Source organism: Penaeus chinensis, chromosome 1 (genome assembly GCF_019202785.1).
Source record: "Penaeus chinensis breed Huanghai No. 1 chromosome 1, ASM1920278v2, whole genome shotgun sequence".
In the NCBI taxonomy this organism is placed as follows: domain Eukaryota; kingdom Metazoa; phylum Arthropoda; class Malacostraca; order Decapoda; family Penaeidae; genus Penaeus; species Penaeus chinensis.
In genome coordinates, this window is record NC_061819.1 from 18,744,097 (window position 1) to 18,750,519 (window position 6,423).

Genomic DNA, 6,423 nt, shown 5'->3' on the forward strand with positions numbered 1-6,423 from the left:
CAGAGACACAGTGAGGAGAGGCTCAATTCCCTCCCTGATTTTCTGCTGCAACGTTACCAACGCAGATCCATTATTATTATTATTATTATTATTATTATTATTATTATTATTATTATTATTATTATTATTACCATGATCATCATCATTGTTAGTATTATTGGTTCTATTATCATTAACATTATCTGAAAATTATTATATCGTGTCCTTATTAGGGTCACCTTAGATAACTATATGAATTTGAATCAGTATACCAAAAAGGAGAATCTGGATATCTGGATGACATAGAGTTATTCATTCAATTTTTTAATATCTAAAAAAATAAGTTCATGTCTTTTCATATCTTTGCATATATTTTTCTTTAATTGATATATACTTTTCATGTTACTCTATTTTTTTCTTGTCAATCACGTACTTAAGAACCTTGTGATAGAAACAAATATAATTTCTCTTGGTTAAGTTCTTTGTAAATTTATACCATAATAAATCACAGACCCTTGTTACAACAATAGTAGCTAGTAAATAATTTTACCCGATGTGCCTAGGATGTATGAAGCGTTGTGAAATTAGAGAAGGAAACAATTGATTATTATACAACTAGAATAATCTCCGTTTCATAAACATCAGCCTAGAAAGAAGACATATACATAATCTAGCAGAAGCTTTCGTAAAAGCTAGCGTACTCGGCGCTTTACAGGAGGCATGCGAGGGCGCAGCAGGTTGGCAACGGTGGGTAGTGGTATGGCAGTCTGCATCTGGCTGTGGTTCGGGGAGGAGCTTCGCCACTCTCTTCCTGAGTGCTGTGCTAGTGAGTGTGGCAGACTGGACCATAGCCACAGCATCAGTGCATCATCACTTGACACAGCGAGGATTAAATCCACAGTTCCGTTTTGATTCTGGTGTTGAGAGCTTCAGTCTCTTTCCTCAGAAAGCTCCGTATTAAAAGCTCTAAGGTAAGACTAACTTGAAAGAAGTACCCGAAGCTTAACCCACACTGACCGCCCACCTCAGACCACTTGTTGGTCTGGGGAAGGATGTGTGTGAATATTCAGGGCCTTTTTCTCCGCGGACGTTTGTATGTGTGTGGGTGGGGATGTTACGGGTGTACGTGTGCGGGATTGTGGGCGTGTGGGTGTATTTGGCGAATATGTCTGTGGGCAGTTTTTGCGGTGTGAGACACTGAATGAGAGCATGGAGTCTGGATTGCGGGTATTTCGATTTTCATGTTATTATTTCCGTACATCTGCATCTCTATAGAGAGAAAACAGTTTCCTCATATTAATATTAAGAAGAGTTTTCAGGGTGTCTTTCTACAGCGGTTTAGTTATGGGTTCACGCACTAGCTTTCTCTCGGGCACACGCGCTTGTTATTGTTTTCGGGGCACCCACACTATGCTAATTTCCTTGTTTATCTCTCCTCTTCTTGTTTTTAGTCAGTCGCTCCTTTATCTTTTGATAATCGCATACAATTTGATATTTGGAATGCTGTTTTTTGTTGATTATTTCTTGTTTGCTACTCCATTTTTATATATTTTTTGTTCTCTTCATGTAATGCATTTTTTTATTTTCACCATCTCTCTCTCTCTCTCTCTTTCTCTCTTTGTCTCTCTCTCTTTCTCTCTTTGTCTCTCTGTGTGTCGCTCTCTCTTTGTCTCTCTCTTTCTCTCTTTGTCTCTCTCTCTTTCTCTCTTTGTCTCTCTCTCTTTCTCTCTCTCTCCATCCTCTATCTCTCTCTCTCTCCCCATCCTCTATCTCTCTCTCTCTCCCCATCCTCTATCTCTCTCTCTCTCTCCATCCTCTATTTCTCTCTCTCTCCCCATCCTCTATCTCTCTCTCTCTCCCCATCCTCTATCTCCCTCTATCTCTCTCTCTCTCCCCATCCTCTATCTCCCTCTATCTCTCTCTCTCTCCCCATCCTCTATCTCTCTCTCTCTCCCCATCCTCTATCTCTCTCTCTCTCCCCATCCTCTATCTCTCTCTCTCCCCATCCTCTATCTCTTTCTCTCTCCCCATCCTCTATCTCTCTCTCTCTCCCCATCCTCTATCTCTCTCTCTCTCCCCATCCTCTATCTCTCTCTCTCTCCCCATCCTCTATCTCTCTCTCTCTCTACATCCTCTATCTCTCTCTCTCTCTCTCCCCATCCTCTATCTCTCTCTCTCTCTCCCCATCCTCTTTCTCTCTCCCCATCCTCTTTCTCTCTCCCCATCCTCTTTCTCTCTCTCCCCATCCTCTTTCTCTCTCTCCCCATCCTCTTTCTCTCTCTCCCCATCCTCTTTCTCTCTCTCCCCATCCTCTAGCTCTCTCTCCCCATCCTCTTTCTCTCTCTCCATCCTCTTTCTCTCTCTCCATCCTCTTTCTCTCTCTCCATCCTCTTTCTCTCTCTCTCCATCCTCTTTCTCTCTCTCCCCATCCTCTTTCTCTCTCTCCCCATCCTCTTTCTCTCTCTCTCCATCCTCTAGCTCTCTCTCCCCATCCTCTTTCTCTCTCTCCATCCTCTTTCTCTCTCTCCATCCTCTTTCTCTCTCTCCCCATCCTCTTTCTCTCTCTCCCCATCCTCTTTCTCTCTCTCCCCATCCTCTTTCTCTCTCTCCCCATCCTCTTTCTCTCTCTCCCCATCCTCTAGCTCTCTCTCTCCATCCTCTTTCTCTCTCTCTCCATCCTCTTTCTCTCTCTCCATCCTCTTTCTCTCTCTCCATCCTCTTTCTCTCTCTCCATCCTCTTTCTCTCTCTCCCCATCCTCTTTCTCTCTCTCCCCATCCTCTATCTCTCTCTCCCCATCCTCTTTCTCTCTCTCCCCATCCTCTTTCTCTCTCTCCCCATCCTCTTTCTCTCTCTCCCCATCCTCTTTCTCTCTCTCCCCATCCTCTTTCTCTCTCTCCATCCTCTTTCTCTCTCTCCATCCTCTTTCTCTCTCTCTCCATCCTCTTTCTCTCTCTCTCCATCCTCTTTCTCTCTCTCTCCATCCTCTTTCTCTCTCTCCCCATCCTCTTTCTCTCTCTCCCCATCCTCTTTCTCTCTCTCCCCATCCTCTTTCTCTCTCTCCCCATCCTCTTTCTCTCTCTCCCCATCCTCTAGCTCTCTCTCTCCATCCTCTTTCTCTCTCTCTCCATCCTCTTTCTCTCTCTCCATCCTCTTTCTCTCTCTCCATCCTCTTTCTCTCTCTCCATCCTCTTTCTCTCTCTCCCCATCCTCTTTCTCTCTCTCCCCATCCTCTATCTCTCTCTCCCCATCCTCTTTCTCTCTCTCCCCATCCTCTTTCTCTCTCTCCCCATCCTCTTTCTCTCTCTCCCCATCCTCTTTCTCTCTCTCTCCATCCTCTTTCTCTCTCTCTCCATCCTCTTTCTCTCTCTCTCCATCCTCTTTCTCTCTCTCCCCATCCTCTTTCTCTCTCTCCCCATCCTCTATCTCTCTCTCCCCATCCTCTTTCTCTCTCTCCCCATCCTCTTTCTCTCTCTCTCCATCCTCTTTCTCTCTCTCTCCAACCTCTTTCTCTCTCTCCCCATCCTCTTTCTCTCTCTCCCCATCCTCTTTCTCTCTCTCCCCATCCTCTTTCTCTCTCTCCCCATCCTCTTTCTCTCTCTCTCCCCATCCTCTTTCTCTCTCTCCCCATCCTCTTTCTCTCTCTCCCCATCCTCTTTCTCTCTCTCCCCATCCTCTTTCTCTCTCTCCCCATCCTCTTTCTCTCTCTCCCCATCCTCTTTCTCTCTCTCCCCATCCTCTTTCTCTCTCTCCCCATCCTCTTTCTCTCTCTCCCCATCCTCTTTCTCTCTCTCCCCATCCTCTTTCTCTCTCTCCCCATCCTCTTTCTCTCTCTCCCCATCCTCTTTCTCTCTCTCCCCATCCTCTTTCTCTCTCTCCCCATCCTCTTTCTCTCTCTCCCCATCCTCTTTCTCTCTCTCCCCATCCTCTTTCTCTCTCTCCCCATCCTCTTTCTCTCTCTCCCCATCCTCTTTCTCTCTCTCCCCATCCTCTTTCTCTCTCTCTCCATCCTCTTTCTCTCTCTCTCCATCCTCTTTCTCTCTCTCTCCATCCTCTTTCTCTCTCTCTCCATCCTCTTTCTCTCTCTCTCCATCCTCTTTCTCTCTCTCTCTCCATCCTCTTTCTCTCTCTCTCCATCCTCTTTCTCTCTCTCTCCATCCTCTTTCTCTCTCTCCCCATCCTCTTTCTCTCTCTCTCCATCCTCTTTCTCTCTCTCTCCATCCTCTTTCTCTCTCTCTCCATCCTCTTTCTCTCTCTCCCATCCTCTTTCTCTCTCTCTCCATCCTCTTTCTCTCTCTCTCCATCCTCTTTCTCTCTCTCCCCATCCTCTTTCTCTCTCTCCCCATCCTCTATCTCTCTCTCCATCCTCTTTCTCTCTCTCCCCATCCTCTTTCTCTCTCTCCCCATCCTCTATCTCTCTCTCCATCCTCTATCTCTCTCTCCATCCTCTTTCTCTCTCTCTCCATCTCTTTCTCTCTCTCTCCATCCTCTTTCTCTCTCTCTCCATCCTCTTTCTCTCTCTCTCCATCCTCTTTCTCTCTCTCTCCATCCTCTTTCTCTCTCTCTCCATCCTCTTTCTCTCTCTCTCCATCCTCTTTCTCTCTCTCCCCATCCTCTATCTCTCTCTCCATCCTCTTTCTCTCTCTCCCCATCCTCTTTCTCTCTCTCCCCATCCTCTTTCTCTCTCTCCCCATCCTCTTTCTCTCTCTCCCCATCCTCTCTCCCTCCCTCCCTCTCTCCCTCTCTCCCTCTCTCCCTCTCTCCCTCTCTCCCTCTCTCCCTCTCTCCCTCTCTCCCTCTCTCCCTCCCTCTTTCCCTTACCTTCCCTCACCTTCCCTCTCCCTCCTTATCTCTAATCCTCCCTCTTTCTCAGCCCCCAATCCTCTCTCGTTCCTCCCTGCCGTTCCCTCTTTCTCCCGCCTTACCTAACTCCCCGTCCCTTAGTCTCCCCACCTCCCTCCTCTTCCATTTCTCTCCCTTCCTGCTTACTCTCCCCGTCCCTTCCTTCCCTCTGTCCATTATTCCCTACTTCCCTCCCTCTCTCTTCTTCCCGCCTATCTCTTCCCTCCTCCCTTTCCCTTCTTCTCCTTTCCTCTCTCCCCCTTTCCTCCCTCCCCCTTTCCTCCCTTTTGCTCCTTTCTCCCCCCTCTCCCTCCCTCCTGTTTCCTTCCTTCCTTCTCACCTTTCTCGCCTTCCTCCTCGATTTCTGTTTGTCTCCTTCCCATTCCTTGAATCTATTTTCTTTCTCTTTCTTTTCTTCCTCTATCTCCCCCTCCTCTCTGTCTCTCTCACTTTCTTTCTCTCTCTCTCTCTAACTCTCTCTCTCTCTCTCTCTCTCTCTCTCTCTCTCTCTCTCTCTCTCTCTCTCTCTCTCTCTCTCTCTCTCTCTCTCTCTCTTTCTCTCTCTCACTCTCTCTTTCTCTCTCTCACTCTCCCGTTCCCTCTCTCCCTCCCTCTTCCCCTCCCCCTCCCTTATCCCCTCCCCCTCCCTCTTCCCCTCCCCCTCCCCCTCCCTCTCCCTCTTCCCCTCCCTCTCCCTCTTCCCCTCCCTCTCCCCCTCCCCCTCCCCCCTCCCTCCCTCTCCCCCTCCATCTCCCCCTCTCCCTCCCCCTCCCCCTCCCCCTCCCTCTCCCTCCCCTCTCCCTCTCCCTCTCCCTCTCCCTCTCCCTCTCCCTCCATTTCCTCTCGTCACTTGCGTTTGCTTTTGTTATCGCCCTTCGCTCACGCTTTCATGCGACCGACGGACCGTTGCGTCACACGTCGATGAGATGAAACGATAACGTAAATATGTGGAAATAAATGGCGATAAGGGGGAATCATAATTATACTATAGATAAGGAAGAAATAATAATGATGAAGTTAGGCCGAGGAGTGACATTGCTGTAGATAGAAAGAGAAGTAATGATGATATAGATGGAAAAAAAAAGATTATGTAGATAGGAAGAGACGTTAATGGGACAAAGCTGAAACACACTTAGAGAGGAAGAGGAGAGAAATGTGGGGGAGAACGAAAAAGATAATGCACGTGCTTAAAGATACCAATGTGCTGTGCTGATGACTAAATAAGAAATGCATCTTGAATTACATGCCTACTAAGTTTTCAAAACAAGCCCTTCCTAGATTACTTATTGGATAAACCGTTCATAAACAGATATAGACATATCAGTTAACAAGGATATTTGTGTGTGTGTGTGTGTGTGTGTACATTTATTTATTTATTTATTTATTTATTTATTTATTTAATTAAACTTTACAGCCTTTTTTAAGTAATCGTAATTTCTCCTTAGATATTTTTTGTGATCATTGAAAAAATATCAAAATCTATTTTTTAAAGTTCCTCTAAAGTTTCGTAATGAACGTCGGTCTTGGATGACATTTGCATGTTTAAAACGCAAACGCCAATTACTTAACTACTCAGGTGTGTAACAAATGGACGAGGTTGTATC

General features: G+C 46.5%; 1 protein-coding gene across 6 annotated transcripts in view; it reads left to right on the top strand.

Moving 5' to 3' along the window:
- Positions 1–752: 752 nt before the first annotated feature.
- The window catches only part of LOC125025057 (laminin subunit beta-1-like), a 63,078-nt gene continuing 57,407 nt past the window's right edge, over positions 753–6,423 (top strand). For all 6 annotated transcript variants that reach the window (XM_047613275.1, XM_047612978.1, XM_047613147.1 and 3 more), the window contains exon 1: positions 753–950. The gene's annotated coding sequence lies outside the window, so the exon portion shown is untranslated. The remainder of the gene's footprint in view (positions 951–6,423) is intronic.